The sequence below is a fragment of the Oryctolagus cuniculus genome, chromosome 6 (assembly GCF_964237555.1).
Source record: "Oryctolagus cuniculus chromosome 6, mOryCun1.1, whole genome shotgun sequence".
Classification (NCBI taxonomy): domain Eukaryota; kingdom Metazoa; phylum Chordata; class Mammalia; order Lagomorpha; family Leporidae; genus Oryctolagus; species Oryctolagus cuniculus.
The window spans coordinates 100,835,563-100,853,418 of NC_091437.1; the positions used below are offsets into that span (position 1 = coordinate 100,835,563).

Here is a 17,856-nt window from a genome sequence, read left to right on the forward strand (position 1 = left end):
TTTTCAAGTTTTTGATGGTATGTAACAGCAATTTGAATATAAAAAATACTATTGGATTCTCTTGGTTTAGTTTGCGTTTTTAAATTTAGTTTGGTGCATCTTTTCCTCAATTTGTATTTGAACTTTAAAATAACAGGATGCAATTGAATATTCAGAGCACATTATTGTCTGTGCCTCCTTAAAGAAGTTGGAATGTTTTTCCCCTTGAAATCTGACATGTCAATCACTCAACAGAATTTTTCTTCCTGTTCTTCTGTGCCAAAGTCCACTATTTCTAGCTTGTTTGGCTCTCTGTTAGCCCTCACACACTGAAATCCAACACTGAATAAACATCAATATTTATTTTATGAAGTCTCCTACTTTTCTATCAAGTGGATCATGCAGTGAAGAAGAGAAATCTCAACAACACAAATTGAGTATCAAAATCCCAAACCTGCATACGATGTGTTTTTCTAAATAGCACGCTTCAGTTAGCCTTGAAATCTGAAAGTTTCCAGGTTCAATATTTCTGAATCTCTTTGTCCACTCAAACATTCAAGAAGTGTTAGTTTATGACAGATCCATCAGTCACACATACCATGTGAGTTCTGAAAGGGCTGTACAAAAAAAGCATCAGGCTCAATTTTATCTCATTCAGCCCAAAGTTCATGTTGCTTTTGTTCTACAGCTGTCTAGAGTGTGTTTCCCACATAAAGCCAAAAAATGCAAACAAGTGCACATTAATGGGCTTCAGTAGTTGTTCTGAGGTTAGTTTCCCTGACTTCATCACTTCTAAAAGGTACACATTGAAACACCATGACATTGAGTGAATGGTTTGCCCAGTTTTGGTTAAAAAGAGATGGTTTACTTTAGGCAAATGGGCCCCAGGTATATTATGGTTAGAAGAATGTCAAGTACTTTAATTAACACTTTGACTTTCCAAAGTGTGCATGAGTGTTTGTGTTGAATTTGTCTTTATTTTTCCCAGGGTAAAGGCAACTGTTCATTTGCCATTGACTGAAGTCATATTTGTTTAAGATACTTACATACAATCCTCAGGTAAATTGTTACTTTAACTTATCTTAAGTAGCTTATAAATTTTTGTGAAGATAATGAGGATCTTGAGTGTAGGTATTAAGGAGTATGTATCCCTAAATGGAAGTAATGGAGCTGAGCTTGTTCTCACCAGCTGGTTAGATAACATAGAGTTTAAAGATATATCAGCTGCTATTTATTTAATTTTTAAAGTACATCAACATAAAAACATTTTTCCTATAATGTTTTAATTTTATTATTCTTTATTCCCCAGAAAACCTTTCTACTTACATTTTATTTCCTTTTTATACATATTTAAGAAACAAAAATTATAGTTGCATTTAAATTTGAAAAAAAATAATTCTACTTGTTTGAGACACAGAGAGAGGGAGAAAGTAACAGAGAGAGAGAGAGAGAGAGAGAGAGAGATCACTGTCATCTGGGGATCCACTTCCCAAATGCCCTCACCAGCTCAGGTTGGGCCAGACCAAAGGCAGGAGCCAAGAACTTAATCACCATCTCTTATAAAGCTGACAGCAACCCACCTACTTGAGCCATCACCTGCTATCTCACAATGCGTGTCTGAACAGCAAACTAGAATAGAAAGTGGGGCCAGAACTCGAACCCAAACATTTCCATATGGATGCAAGCATTCAAATAAGCATCAAATATTATGTTTATATTTTAGTGGGATAGGCAATATACTTAAAGTTACAAGATTCTCTCTCTCACTCTGTTGACCATCTCTCTCACCCAGGAGTGGAGGAACCTTGACTATTAATCACAATTTTTCTGCAAATGTGTTTGCTTGGCCTTAAGGAATCCACATACCAGGTGACCATCATCACAGTACCTTTAGTCTAATTCTCCCTCTAACTGAACTGTCACCACACGTGAAAATTCAACTCATCTTCCAGGACCTACGTTTCCTTGGACTGTTTCTTTAACTCTGAGCCAAACAGATCTCTGTTCTTCCCAAATTGATAAAATTACAGCGCATTAATTTTAGAAGTATCCTAGGAACTAACAGAGGCCAGCTTCCAATAAGAACAGTCATCCGTCCAACCATGTCCACCACAGATAAGCAGACATGAAATTTCAGTAAACCGGAAGACACCCTTCTATTTCTCTGGAAAGCTCAACTTGCAGGAACTTCACCTTTACATTGACCAAATTCCAAAGGAGAATTGTAACAAAAGTCAAATGGAAACATGTGCATATTCAGGCCAGATGTATTTTTCTTTGCATTAACAAAACCACTTTACTCTCCCCAGAAAAGTCTACCTCTAGAATGCAAATACATCCCCACACTGAGAGTGCAGAATATATTTAGCTAGTAACCAACTAGAATCTACACACCGAAAGAAGACATTTCCTCTCTTTCAGAATGGAACAAATAGGGTAGCTGGATTCCTCCAAACACACACACACACACACACACACACACAAAACCTTGAACTTTCTTCCCTGCTTTGACTTTACATAGCTGGGAGGATGTGGGAATTAACTTATCCACTCTGCTATTGTAAAAGACCCATTTAAAAAAACTTTCAGGAGAAAGAAAAGAGATGAAAAATAAATAATGATTGCTGACTTCCCCAATGATGAAGAATGTCTCCAATGACTTTTATTAGATAATCTGTCGCTCCCCCTCTTCATGGAGGAACGACACTAAACCCTGCCTAGGCTTCATATCCGAGTCACGGCACCATTATGTCGCTCCCCCTCTTCGCAGAGGAACGACACAGGACCCTGCGCTGTTCTTTCGTCTGCTCGGCCCTTCCTGGGTTTGCTGCTGGTTCTTCCCGGGTTGGCTACCGTCCCTTCCACCTCCGTGGAAGGGCGGTTCCCCCTGCCACTTTCCCCACTTCCGCGGTGGAGCGGCACACCGCCGGCTGGCTCTCTCGGGGGCTGCACAGGTGTTCCTTCAGATAGATGTTCCCGGTGCATGTTGTCTCTCTCCTCCTTTATAGTCCTCTTCCACCAATCCCAACTCGGCTGCCCACACGCCGAGTACGCTGCTCTCCTCCAATCAGGAGCAGGTCCTGCTGTTTATTGGTTGAACTGGAGGCAGCTGTGTAGAAGCTGTTTCCTCCTCTCCCAGCGCCATATTGTGGGAGAGCAGATGCATAGAATAAGTCTTAATTCCAGTAACTTAGTCTAGTCCAAGTTGCTCCCAGTTGCTCCCCACAATAATCAATCCCACCAAAGCAGCTGATGTCTTATTCTTAGAATCCAACAGGAATTCTGGTAAATTCAAATTGCTACCTAGTCTCATCCTCCTGGTACTTGATCAAACAGATAGAAACGAACAGTGGGATAAAACATAAAGTTTTTTACTTGGATAGATAGAAATGAAACTCATGGAAATACTGATATATTTCTAATACTATATAAATGAAACTGTCTCTCTCCCTGTCTCTCTCTCTCTCTATAGACACGTGCATATATGTTTGTAAATATATGTATATTTGTAAGTGTACAAATACTCCTTCAAATAGGAGCCATTTTGAAAATTCTCCCAAATGCTCCATTTAGGGAGTGAAACTGTAGATGGAAGATTTCTCTCTCTCTGTCTCTCCTTCACTGTCTCTGTAACTTTTTATATAAATAAAATAACTCTTAAAAAAAGATGAAAACTCACTTGAAATCATCTAGAAATATAAAATGTGTCTCTATTCACAATAGCCAAGATATCCAATTAATCTAGGTGTTCATAAACATGTAATTGCATAAAGAAAATGTGAAATATATATGCAATGTAATATTATTTGACTACCAAAACAGAATGTAATTCTATTATTTGAAGCAGCATGGATGAAACTGGAGGTCATTACACAAAGTGAAATGTTACAACCATAAAATGACAGATACGGCCGGCGCCACAGCTCACTAGGCTAATCCTCCGCCTTGTGGTGCCCGCACACCGGGTTCTAGTCCCGGTTGGGGTGCTGGATTCTGTCCTGGTTGCCCCTCTTCTAGGCCAGCTCTCTGCTATGGCCCAGGAGTGCAGTGGAGGATGGCCCACGTGCTTGGGCCCTGCACCCGCATGGGAGACCAGGAGAAGCACCTGGCTCCTGCCATTGGATCAGCGTGGTGCGCCGGCCACAGCGTGCCAGCCGTGGCGGCCATTGTAGGGTGAACCAACGGCAAAAAGGAAGGCCTTTCTCTCTGTCTCTCTCTCTCACTGTCCACTCTGCCTGTCAAAAAAAAAAAATGACAATTACCACATGTTCTCACTTATACTCATGAATAGAAGCTAAAAAGTTGATCTCATAGAAGAGAATGGAGTATAGCTTACTGCCACCTGAGGAGGGAGTTGAGGAGGAACCTTTGGAGGGAAGACGTTTAAGAAGTATGGGATTACAGTTGGGTAGGAGGAATAGGATTAGCATTCTATAGCACAGTAAGATAACCATAGCTGACAATAATTATGTATTTCAAAATAGCTAACAGGAGTATATGGAATGCTCCCAGCATGAAGAATTAATACGTTTTTGAGGTTATGGATATTCCAATTACCCTGATCAGTACACATTGCATATATATGATACTGTAGCCCACAAATACATCTATGTTCCCCACAAATATGTGCAATTATTATGTGTCAACTAAAATTTAAAAGGCACATGCCTTTCAGTTCAGTATTTGTGTTTTTTAGAAAAATTCTGACATCTTCCCAAAAATATACATACAAAAGTTTACTGCAATATGATTGTTAAAAGAGTGCAAGTAGATATAAAATATGTTATAACGGGCTATAAAATAGCAGTTAAAATGATGAAATAAAGTTAATATATCAAAAATAAGTCTCAAAATGACAAAAAGCATGATGTCAAATGACAAACCTAGAATGTATTTAGGTATTTTAGAACAAAACATAAAAACCACATACCCTTCAGGAAAACATGCACATGTATATGCAAGTAAGTATAAAAATTCATGATAATGTTTGTCTCAAGGGAAGAGAAAGAGACTAGTTAAGGGAGGAACGCGTTAGCCGTCACAAAACACACCAAACACCGGAGTAAGAGAAAGGGTTTAATCGGGGAAAACCCAGCAGACTGGAGGGAAGGGGAAAGAAGGAAAAGGAGAGTAAGAGAGAAAGAAGAGAGAGGAGCAGAGGAGGCTAGAGAGAGAGAAGAGAGACGAGGGAAGAGAGAGTGAGCAAGAGAGAGCAGTAGAGAAGAATCAAGAGAGAGCCACGTGTTCAGGAACAGGCCCTTTTAAAACTTTGCTGGAGGTCGGGCAGGGAAGCAGGAGCAGCAAATCCCATTAGCATGGGGGTGGAGCTTGACAACAGCGGTTGGACCATGTGGCCACCTGGCTTCCAGCAATGGCAGCACAAATAGAGCCTAGGATGTAAATCAGGGTGTAGATCGCACCATAGATAAAACTGCGCCAGTTTCCTAACAGAGGGACTTCAGATTTATCTCTGTTATATGTTGCTGATTGTATAAAAGCAGATAAAACAAGTATATCCAAATTGTCATCATTTTTAATTCTGGTTGGTGATCATGAATTTTTTATTTTTATTTATTTTTTTTTTTTTGCGAGCTGAGGGGATTTATTTGGTCACAGAAAATCCTTGGCTGCCTTCCCCAGGGAGGCTGGCCGCGCAGGGCGGGTCTGCCGCCGTGTCACTTTTTCTTGGGCTCCTTACAGGCCACCACGTACCTCTGGGCCACGTTGAGGGGCGGGGAGTAGCCGTCCGCATATGAGGTGTCTTCAAACAGGACTGAGTAGTCGTCCTGCGGCCGTTGTGGGGGCGAGTGGATCAGGGCACGGTAGAAGCAGGTGGTCTGGGGATACAGGGCCAGCACGAGCTGCTCCTTCTGGAACAAGGCCTCGGGGTCCGTCTCGGGGTTGGCCTTCCACTGTGGCAGTGGGATGATTCTCCACCGGCTCAGGGTGTGCCTCTCCTTGCCTTCTTCATCACTGTCATCCACCTCGTACTTGTTGGTGGTGTGGCTGTAACTGACCACCTCGGCCGGATCCACTGCTCGTCCCCGTCCACGACTTTGACCCGGGCAGCTACCTTGTCTCCAGGCTTGGCCACATAGTCCCCGGAGGCTGGAATGGCCCCACAGAGGGGCGGGGGCTTGTCACCAGGCTTCCCGATCCACAGCGGCAGGGTCATGGCCGACTGCTGCAGCAGGGTCATCAGCACGCCCCTGCGCATGGTCTTCCGAGGCGGCTCCGAGTCATTGTAGAGGCCCGCGATCTTGGCCGAAATCCGCCTCTCTTCCAGCAGAGACTTGATCTCAGCGATCTTATCCAGGGCTTTCTGGAGGATGTTGCACTCGGCCTCCGCGTAGGCCTTGGCGGTCGTGTAGAGGCCCCGCAGCTTGGTCCGGTTGGTGGGTGAATGTTTATACATTACATTGTTCTTTCCATATTTCCTCATTTCAAAATTTTCCCACAAGGAAATCTCCATGAACTTAATGAAATGTGAAGTATAGAAAATCTTTCCTTTCGTTGATTATTCGTTGTATTTAACTTCAGTAGCCTTTCTGTAGCAAAGAGCAGTATTTGTTTTTCTGGTCTGTATGTGTTTAGGATCAAGCCAAGTTTACTCAAGACTTCCAGATCTGAATGCATCTCTCAGGGCACCGTATGTAGTGACGCAGCCAGATACAGATGCCAGGATTGTCTGAAAATTGGGCAACAGTACGATAATATAAGCCCCGTCTTTCTACCATGATGCTATCAATGTTTGTGATGGCCCAAACATTCTATGCTGAAACCTAATCCCGGTGCGATACTATCAGGAAATGGTGATTTGGGGAGGTGCTTAGCTCCTGAGGGTGGGGTACTTCTGAATGGGCTTACATAAGAGACCCTGCAGAGACACCTGGCTGCTTCTACCAGCCAGGAGGCAGAGAGAAGGCCCTGACTATGAAACAGAAAGAAGATCCTTGCCGGGCTAGAAATGTGCCAGCGCCTTGATCATAACTCCAAACCAGGAGAGGGAAATTGCCAAGCTACTCAGTTGGCGCTATTTTGTTAACAGCAGCCTGAACAGAGACAACTATGCCGCGTCTAGAACCCAGCTATTACTTTAAGACAAAAACAGCAACAAAGGGACTTGCCATTTTCCAGAAATCAACAAAAAGAGGCTATGGCTACTTTGACATTTCTATGATATTCGAAACTTTTTATCTTTGAGTTGTGATTTCTGACATTTTCTTCCAGATTTTGACTCGAAATTGGTTGAACTTGAGCACAGGGGAGCGTTTCCCCTCCTTGCTCTCCAGGTCACATAGTGAGCACAATAGTGCCTCTCATCCTCAGGTGGGACCTGCTGCCCCAGTGTACTTTCCTTGTGGGCTCTTGTTTAGGGCATCATTTCCGGGGGCTGCTTCCGCCAGGGCAGATAAAGGGGCTAGATTCTTCCGTCAAGGGGGTGCAAATACTTTTTTGAAGCTCGACCAGTAAGACGTATTTGCCTGAGAGTTCGAATACTGAACATGCAGATACAAAATCATCACCGAGTATTGTGTGGGGCCAGGTAAGTTTTGGCAGCAGCTGGGGTATCCAGAAAGCCCATAGCTGTGGCACATTGGTTACATAACACTTCTAACAGCCTTGAAGCCTGTCCTTTCTGTTTATGATCCAAGTTTTTCAGCTTCAATTCTGTGAACTAGCTGAATAAGCCTGCTGAAATTACTGAGTCTCTCTCTGCTGCTTGTAACCAAAAGATCACATCTACACATTCAAGATCAATGAATCCACCCCCCTACAAAAGCCAAAAATAAAGGCATATCTATGCATATTTTCAGTCAAAAATGGAAAGAAAAGTAAAATTTAGACTTTGAAATAGATTCTAAGGCGCATTTTGAATCTAGTTTAAAAATAGTATTATACTGTGTCAAAGGTGTTCTTTATTCAATGTGCAAAAATGAGTTTACTTACTTCTGAGAATGCAACTACAACGTTAAAACATTCCCATTTCTGTGCTCAACAGTCTTCACTTCTCCTTGCTACATCCATGATGTGGGAGAGATACAAGGAGAAAAGCACTGGGCCAGTCTGTGTTACTGTGATGTCATTGCTCAAGTAGGAAGTCCACTAAACCAAAGTAGTTACACTGTCTGAAAAAATGAAAAATAAGGGACCAGTATTTGGTGCACTGGTTAACATGCAGATTGGGATATCCACATATTCTATGAAAGTGTCTGGGATTCGGGACCAGCTCCATTCCCAATTCCGGCTTCCTGCTAATGTGCACCCTGAGTGGCAGCAGGGAATGTCCCTAGCACTTGGATCCCTACCACCCACGTGGGAGACTATCATGGAGTTCTGGGCTCCTGGCTTTGGCCTACCCCAGTCCTAGCTGGTGCAGGCATTTGAGGAATGAACCAGGAAATGGAAGATCTCTGTTTGTCTGTCTTTATCACCCTGTCTTTCAAACAAGATAAATAAATAAGTACTTATTTTTTATAAGAAGAAAATTAAGGAGCTGGCGCTGCAGCATAGTAGGTAAAGCCATCACCTGTGGCGCCAACATCATATATGGGCACTGGGAAAGCAGTGGAAGATGGCCCAAGTCCTTGGGCTCCTGCACCCACCTGGAAGACCTGAAAGAAGCTCCAGGCTTCTGGCTTTAGAATGGCCCAGCTCCAGTGGTTTTGCCCATTTGGGGAGTGAACCAGTAGTTGGAAGACCTTTCTCTCTCTCTGCCTCTGTCTCTGCCTCTCTGTAATTCTGCCTTTCAAATAAATAAAAAAAAATCTTTAAAAAAAAGAAAAAGAAAATTAAGTTCATAGCAGTTTATTTTATATTTTATAAAGAAGTAAAAGAGAAGAGTTTGAAGAGTTTTCACATAAAGAAATGATAAATTAAGAAGGACATAGTAATTACTCTGATTTGTTTTATACATATTGTATACATTTATCAAATAATTATGCTGTGTCCTTTAAATATGAAACTATTGTATGCCAAACAAAAAATTAATTTTCAAAACAAGAAAATCAGAAAAACTCAAATTAGTTTCTCAACATCATAGGAATTAATAATTCTTAACAACTAAAAATACAGTTTTTACAAGAAGTAAATATATTCTTGTCTCACAGTTACACCTAACCTGTGTAAGTCTCCAGTTTTTCAGTCTTAATATTACTGGGACTGAAATATCTGACTTCAGAGAAAGTAAAAACCTTAGAGGGGGCTGTTAATCCAATTGTAATGGTGTTCCAAGTTATTATGGACTGAACCGTGTTTCCAGCTGTATTTTCAGACAGGGCCTTTAAAGAGGTGGATCAGTTAAAATAAGATCTCTAGGGTAGGCCTAAAGATGTCCTAGCTGATGTTTCTATAAGAAAAGGAAATCTGGACACACAAATACAGCAGGGATGCTTGTCTATAGAAGGAAGGCCCTGTTGCGATACAGGAGCAAGGCACTCATATGTAAACCAAGGAGCAACCAAAGAGCAAACTTCTGAGAAAAAAAAAGACACAAACAACCATAATGACACCTTAATCTAGAATCTATCCTCTAGAACCATGAGATAATAAATTTCTGTTTTTTCAAGAAACGTGGACTGTAGTGTTAACAATAATACTGTCCAGGTAGCAAATGTACCAGTATAACAGGTTTTTTGAGGACTAATAAACAAAATCTTGAATCAAGTGGATTCAAATTACCCTTTGTATCTGGTGGTGTAGAATAAAAAGCCCAAACTGACAAGCATATGAAGAAAGCAGTTAAACATGATGCAGTAAGATAAAATAAAATGCCAGACTTTGGTTTTCTTGCATTTGTATTCATGTATGAGTATCATAATTTTTCCTACCTTTTTCATTCTTGGATATATCAGTATATGCTGGCCAGTTCTACTTCTTAAAAGAAGATAGGCTTCTATATACAGAATTAAACCACTTTTATAGTGTTTGCTTTTTTGATATTATAATACTCTTCATCTTGTGATATGATTTTCATTATAAATAGCAGACTTGTTCTTTCATTGATATAAACTTCTTTTGTTTACAAAAATAACAAGTTTATAACCCTTTGTCAGGATTGGAGAAAGAAACTTAGCTATTTGAGAAATAAGAACTTAATTACTATAGAAGCCAACTGTACAAAAATCAACTAACTATAAAAGTGAATTCATTTGGAAGATAGTGAGGAAAAACATAGGTGCCTATTCCTTGCCCATTTGTCAGGGACAAAAACAAGAAAAAAAAAATATTGGCAGTGAAATGGTTGTCAGTTTTTAGGAAGAATTAAATGGTCTAAGGTAGAATTTATCAAAACATTTTAAATTCCTAGCCCATGAAATTTTTACTTTGACTTAGAATATTTTAATAACAAATTAAATTACAAGATGTGATCTATGATAAGTCCACTTATTTGCTCCCCTCTATACACTGATATTCAAATGTTAGACATTTCTTCCTTTCCTTGTATAAACATTAAGGAAATTAAAACATAAAAAAGCACCTTGAAAAATGCTAAGAAAAATCTTTACAAGAAGAATATTATTTAAAATAAAATTAACATTAACATGATTTTTTTAAATATTGGCAATATTAAGCAACAAAAAGCTGTATGTACAAGAGGATTGATGGTAGATATCATGGATTATGTGTAGATGAGGATAAAGGCTCTTTGAAAAAGGATATGAATAATCTGAATTGCATATGCAAAGAAATCCCTTTGAAGAATTTGAAGAAGGAAATGATGTAGTCAAAGCTGTGCCTGTGTGCTTTTTGGCTGCAGTATGTGGCAACGTCATTGAAAACCAAGCATGTGTGTGGGAAGGAGTGGGGTACAAATATGGAAGCTGGGGATGCCAGATGAAATCAATCAAGTGTACAAGATACCCCCGTAGAAATAGAGAAAAGGAAGTGATGAAAGAAGAAACACTGACAGAATTTTCTCACTCTAAATCCAAAAGAACACTAAGTGATTGATTCTAGGATGTGGAGTCTTTACAAAAAAATAACATAAAGATGAGAGAATAAAGAACTAAAAGGCAAAAAGATTTTTTAAAAAGCAATGCTTTATAACATAAAAAATTTGTTGTTTATACTACAGGAAATTTAAAAATATATTGTTTACTTCTCATTTCTCAATCCAAGATTATTAATTTTAGTATGTACACTTCTTGTTATGTACATATGTGTATGTGTGTATGCATATATACAGAAGGGTTCTTTAAAAAGAACAAAAGGAAAACTACAAGAATAGTATTTAGAATCCCTGGACAATTTTCACCTATTCAGGTTTCTAAACTGCTAATAACTTACTTATATCTGCTTTGTCATTTTCCTCATAGATAGACAATATTCCTCTGAACCGTTCAAAAGTAAATTACCAACATGATATTTCTTATCATAAATACTTTAATAATTAATTACCATGAACATAACCAAAAGGATGTGCAATTATCAAAAGAAAAACAATTTAATAATAATGCAAGATTTTATTGTGATTTCATCCCTATCTACTAGTTACCTTTGAACCAAAGGAAATACAAAATATTTTGTTGTATTCAGTCATAACATCACTTTTTTTTAAATTGTAATAATTTAAAAATTATTATTATTATTATTATTTGTATTTTATGGCATTGGCAGTTTAAAAAAACGGCAGATGTTACTTCTGTACAATATCCTTCAATTTGAGCTATCTGGTGTTTTCTCAAGATTACATCGATGTTATATACTTTGGGTAAAATGACCATAGATCTTAGATTGAATTGTCTTTCTTTTTTTTTTTTTTTTTTTTTTTTTTTTGACAGGCAGAGTGGACAGTGAGAGAGAGAGACAGAGAGGAAGGTCTTCCTTTTGCCGTTGGTTCAACCTTCAATGGCCGCCGCGGCTGGCGCGCTGCGGCCAGCGCACTGCGCTGATCGATGGCAGGAGCCAGGTACTTCTCCTGGTCTCCCATGGGGTGCAGGATACAAGTACCTGGGCCATCCTCCACTGCACTCCCTGGCCACTGCAGAGAGCTGGCCTGGAAGAGAGGCAACCGGGACAGAATCCGGCGCCCCGACCGGGACTGGAACCTGGTGTGCTGGTGCCGCAAAGCGGAGGATTAGCCTAGTGAGCTACGGCACCGGCCAGATTGAATTTTCTATTCATCATACTAGGGAATACTTGCTGTGAATTATTCTCACCACTAGCAATAGTAATTTGATCATTTAGTTAACATAGTTTCTGTCAGGTTTTTCCCCTGCAATGTTACTATTTTATATCTTATGATCATCGATTGTCATGTCGGGGAAATATGCTAAGATATTATTAATATCCTGTTACTCATGACTGACGAGTCTGTTGTATATCTTGATGACCCTTAACTAAATCAATTATTATAATCACGTTTGGCCAATGGTGATTTCAAATGTCATCATTCTTGTCACTTAATAATTAGCAATTATTACACTATACATTTAATATTAAGTAATTTCTCTTCATTTATGTATTCATTTTCTACCATTAGTAAACTTTTTTTTTGACAGGTAGAGTAGATAGAGAGAGAGACAGAGAGAAAGATCTTCCTTTTGCCGTTGGTTCACCCTCCAATGGCCGCCACAGCTGGTGCGCTGCGGCCAGTGCACCGCGCTGATCCGAAGGCAGGAGCCAGGTGCTTCTCCTGGTCTCCCATGGGGTGCAGGGCCCAAGCACTTGGGCCATCCTCCACTGCCTTCCCGGGCCACAGCAGAGAGCTGGACTGGAAGAGGAGCAACCGGGACAGAATCCGGCGCCCCGACCTGGAGTAGAACCCGGTGTGCCGGTGCCGCAGGGTGGAGGATTAGCCTACTGAGCCGTGGCACCGGGCCCATTAGTAAACTTTTAAAGTCTTATTTTATTGAATGAGTTATGCAATTTCTTACTCTCATTTTTTTATATTTGAGTCATAGTGCTAACGAGAGTTCTGCAACTTGACTCTGAGTCTGATACATTCCCATCAGTTCTTGAGTATTTCCTTACATTTTGGCTCAAAATTATTCCAGAATTACCTTGTAACTTCCCCACTGTGACTACAGAATCAGCCATTTTTTCAAGAATACCTTGTTCTTCTGAGAGGAAATGCATCTAGAACCAAAATGTAAGTATTTGTTATACCAATTGCTACTGGGGTGCCATTGGGTTGCCAAGTCCAGGGAAAACCCACAAGGTTCATTCTATCTTCCTGATTTCTATATTTATTTCTTTTTTCTCTGAGTGACAAGCCTATTACCCATTTTCACAAAGTTTTTAGTTATGTGTTCAGTATTAGAATGTACAGAAGGCAATATCTGAAAGGCTTACTCATGGTTTTTAAAGAAGGAAGATATTTCTAACCTAATTTTATTTTGTTTTGAGATGGTTTTAGGGTTTTTTTTCCTGGTCTTTAGTTTGAAGATGTATGATCTAATTTCTGTGTTAAAAATGTCTTGGTTTTGAAATCGATCCCTTTCCCACTTTGATTTATAATTCCTTTGAAATATAGTTACAATTATTTTTCTGTGTGTATTCAATTTTAGTGTTTTTTTGTGGACTTCACTTATTTTTCTCAATGTATGACACATTAGCATAGCTTTGAAAGTCAGATGTGTAGGAAAGGGTATGTTCAGAGAAGTGTCCTTCCCTTACCTATTTCTTCCATTTTCTTTATGCTATTTCTACCCACTCTCATTTCCTTTATGCTCAGACAAGTAAATATGTCTAAATTTTATTTTTCTCTATTTCTTATACAATAAGTAATATAGTAAAGAAATTCCTCTACACTAAGCCTTTTTCACAAACACACACACACACACACACACATTCATATAGAACAGAAATCATGACTTCTCCATGTCTGTTCTCAGAGATTTTCCTCGTTTGCTTTTCTTTTTTAAATATTTATTTATTTATTTATTTGAGAGGTAGTTACAGACAGTGAGAGGTAGAGACCGAGAGAGAGGTCTTCCATCTGCTGGTTCACTCCCCAGGTGGCTGCAACAGCTAGGGCTGTGCCGATCCAAAGGCAGGAACCAGAAGCTTCTTCCAGGTCTCCCACATGGGTTCAGAGGTCCAAGGACTTGGGTCATCTTCTACTGCTTTCCCAGGCCATAGGAGAGAGCTGGATAAGAAGAGGAGCAGCCGGGACTAGAACCAGCACCCATATGGGATGCCGGCGCTTCAGGCCAGGGTTTTAACCTGCTGTGCCACAGCACCGGTCCCATTTGCTTTTACACTTGCTAAGTACCCACCAGATAGATGTAATATATACTTTATTCTGTTGCTTCTCTATGTATGGGCATTTATATTATGTCTAACTTTTTTTGGAATAACAAATAATACTGTAGTGAATATTCTTGAGCAGATTATGTACATTTTAGTGTTGTTAGGGATAGACTTACAGATAAATTCCCAAAAATGGAATTTCTGAATCAATAAGTGAAACCTTATGTATCTTGTGGCAGATGTTGCCAACTTCACCACAATTTGTGCACAAATTTTTGTTCACTTCAGCAATATATGAGAGTGTAGGTTTCTCCAATCTTACTAATGAATATTTGTTTTACATTTAAAGTAGACATTTTTGCCAATTTGGGAGGTGGAAAAGGGGCATCTCAGTGATGTTATGAAGTGCTTTATTCTGTGTATGATTTTGAACATGTTTTCATGTATTTCAGGACAACAGTTTCATAATTTCCTTAGTTATCTTTTTGAGTCTTTTGTAACTTTTCTTTCAGTTTTAAGAGTTCTTACTTTGTTGATAGTTCTTTACACACCAGAGTGACTAGCCCTGCGTCAGTGATATTGAGAATAGTATCTCCTGGCTGTTCAACTGGACTGTTATTTTGTTTATGGTGTTTTTGCCATACAATTTTTAAAGAAAACATTACATATACAGTTAATCAATCCTTTCTTTTATTGCCTCTGGACTTACGGTCATAATTAGAAAGCTTTTTCTATCCTCAAGTAGAGAAAGATCCATTCATGTTTTCTTTTGTGCTTGTTAAATCCTCATTCTTTACATTAATCAGTTTCATCTGAGTTTCAGTAATTTTTTCTCAAGTTAGTTATTAACTTAAGCATTTAAGTATCTCTTCAATTAGATTTCATCTTCTTTTTAGTAAAGTTGATATTCATTGATTTGATATTAGGCAATTGTATGTGGTCTTTTTGAGAGATATTTATATAATTATGATTCATAATTGTTCATTATAAAATGTCAGCTTTAAAAAAATGTAAGAACAGTTTATGGAGCTAAAGAGTACCACTCTAGAAAGGTCAAGTTTTTTATATGAGCATTTTACTTTATCTAAATCTAGAGAGAAAATGATCAAGCGGAGGAACTGAAATAAATTCACAATGATTTCAAGGACGTAAACTTGTTTAGCTACAAATGATAATAAGTAAAGCTACAAAAATACCATGCCCTAAATAATTTAAAATATTAAAAAAATCCTACTTAATTTGGATTTATCCTAAGAGAAGAGAGGACTGTTTGTAGGCTTTGGATTGCTGAAATGACAAGATCATTGTTTTAAGAATTCTGCGGCTTCAACATGAATAATGGACTTGAAAGTATACGGTAGTTTTACAAAGAAGCAAACTGAGTACTAGCATATGCTGGTGGTAGTTACAAAGGAAGTAGTGTTTGTGAAGAAAATTGGACGCATTCAAAAAGTATTTGAGAGATAATATTAACATAATTTGAAGTCAGTGGACAAATTTGGGTGTGAGGAGCATAGAGTAGTCCAAAATAAAGCCCTGAGTTCCTGCACAGGTCAACTGCATAAATAGCTGTAAAAATCATGTCAGTGTCAAAACCAATAGAAGGATTATAAGGCAGGGACTGAGGAAGATAGGAAGAGACAGTAAGTTTAATTTGTGAGATACTAAAGTTTTAGGTGACTATGCGACTGGAAGTGGAAATCAGAAGGTAGTTGGAAAAGCGATCTGAATCCCAGGAGACTTTTGTTGGCTAACATTAGTGATTTAAACATCTTCAATGCCAAAGAGGATGAATGTTCTTCAGTAAATCATAGAAGTACAGTAATTATAGTTACTAACAGTGATATTACAGGAGAAAAATGGACAAATATTAGAGGAAACATTTCTTTCTTAATAATATTATACATACAGATGTATTTGAAAGACTGTATTCATTCCATCATAAATTCTGGGGTTGGGGGACTTAAAAGAAAGTTTCAATCAGCTTGTTGGTATGGCTAGCTTGAGGCTAGATTTTCTGGTCAACCAACTAGGATCGTTATAGATGCGACAGTCTTGGGACAGTCTCCTTGACTGATAATGTCCTTCAAGAAAAGCAAGGCCAGTGGGTCACAGTTTTGCACCAAACAAAATTCCTTCTCCCAATTCTGAACAAAGAGGAACAGGCAGTGCGAGAGCAAAGGGAACAAACATAGCTAACCTCACATAGGATAACTGGTATGCTTAAAGTAGGAAACTGTGGCTAAATGCAGCTGCTGATCTATGTACCATTCAGTGTTTTCAGATCCCAGGTCTACTGAACCCTTGTGAACTTTGAAAACATAATGCAGTAATGCATTTGAAGCAGTTAACAAGGGAAGTCAAGAGCAATAAAAGATCACAAGACATGGAGGTTATTCCAGCCAAAGAAAATGGTGATAAATTATAACCAGGTGCCTTTATTTCCTGAATCCTCAAGTACTGCACACTCAGCTTTCCCTACAAGAAAGGGCAGGCTGTGAAATTCCATACAGCATTTGTCAGCTTCAATACTTCCTTGCAAGATCTCAGAATTATTTGTTTAATTTTAGCTACCTCAGAGGCAGATGAGATAAATCATTTGGAAATTACATAGGGAATAAAAGAAAACCTAATGTGCTTTGTGAGAGGAAATTGTCAGGGATATTTTGTTGGTGTCTTAATGTTTGTCTGCTATAACCATTTGGAGCAAATAGGCTTGATTGTAGCATTGAACATGTGCACAGCTCAAAAGTCCAGTTGTGAAGCATGCGGATTATATGCTGACTTTTACAGAACGCACAGTAAAATCCTATAGTTCATACATTATTTATGCCTTTTATGAGTTTCTTCACAATGCCATTTTTTCTTTAATTATATACCACACAATTTATAGTATCTCAAGTATTTGTATTGGTATTTTCTTTAGAACATAAGGAGCAGAACAAAACAAAGTCTGAAGAATAGAATAGAGAAACTAAAAGAGGAAGACAAAATAGAGGAATGCTGTTCAGTGCAAGGTCTGAGAAGTGGAAAAAAGGAAAGATCCCCACCTTCCCTCCTCTGTTAGGGAAAAGGGATAAAGTGATAGAAAAATCCATGGCATGCCAGATATCAAGAGAGAATGCTCTTTATTCGTCTGTACTACAAGAAGATGCACCTGCCCATGTGAGCATACTGATGGAACTATTCGTCCAAAAGTTATGCTGCTCCAGGTCTTTCAGTCTTCTGATAGAGTGAATGAATAATTTACTGTTCTGGCCAGTGGATTAATAATCACTGATAACTCAAAAACCTACAGTTGCATCAGAAGTGGGTAGGTAGTTTTCTGGTATCTGACAGTGTAATCCCAATAGGTTATTTGGTCAGCAGTAGACAAGTGACTCATTACTCATTTTTTTAAATGTTTAAAAATAATTTCCTCAAATAAAAATCACACATATGACTACATCCTTCTTTTATTCTTTTTTATTTAAAATCCTAGCAAAAGAAGTAGGATAAACAAGATTCCAAAATTAGGTCTCTTTCTTTCAAGAGGCCTTTTTTATTTAAAAAAGTAGTAGTGATCTTAGGGTGGGGAAAGCAGGGCACAGCACAGTAATTTTGTTATTTTCTGTAAATAAAAAAAGAAGAAAATGTATGAATGTTATGACATAAGATATAGCAAAAATTTCAGTCTATTAT

At 38.7% G+C, this 17,856-nt stretch overlaps 1 pseudogene; it reads right to left on the bottom strand.

Annotated features, from left to right (window-relative positions):
• Positions 1 to 5,542: 5,542 nt before the first annotated feature.
• LOC100344138 (SAGA-associated factor 29 pseudogene) lies at positions 5,543 to 6,451 on the bottom strand (annotated as a pseudogene).
• Positions 6,452 to 17,856: the final 11,405 nt, after the last annotated feature.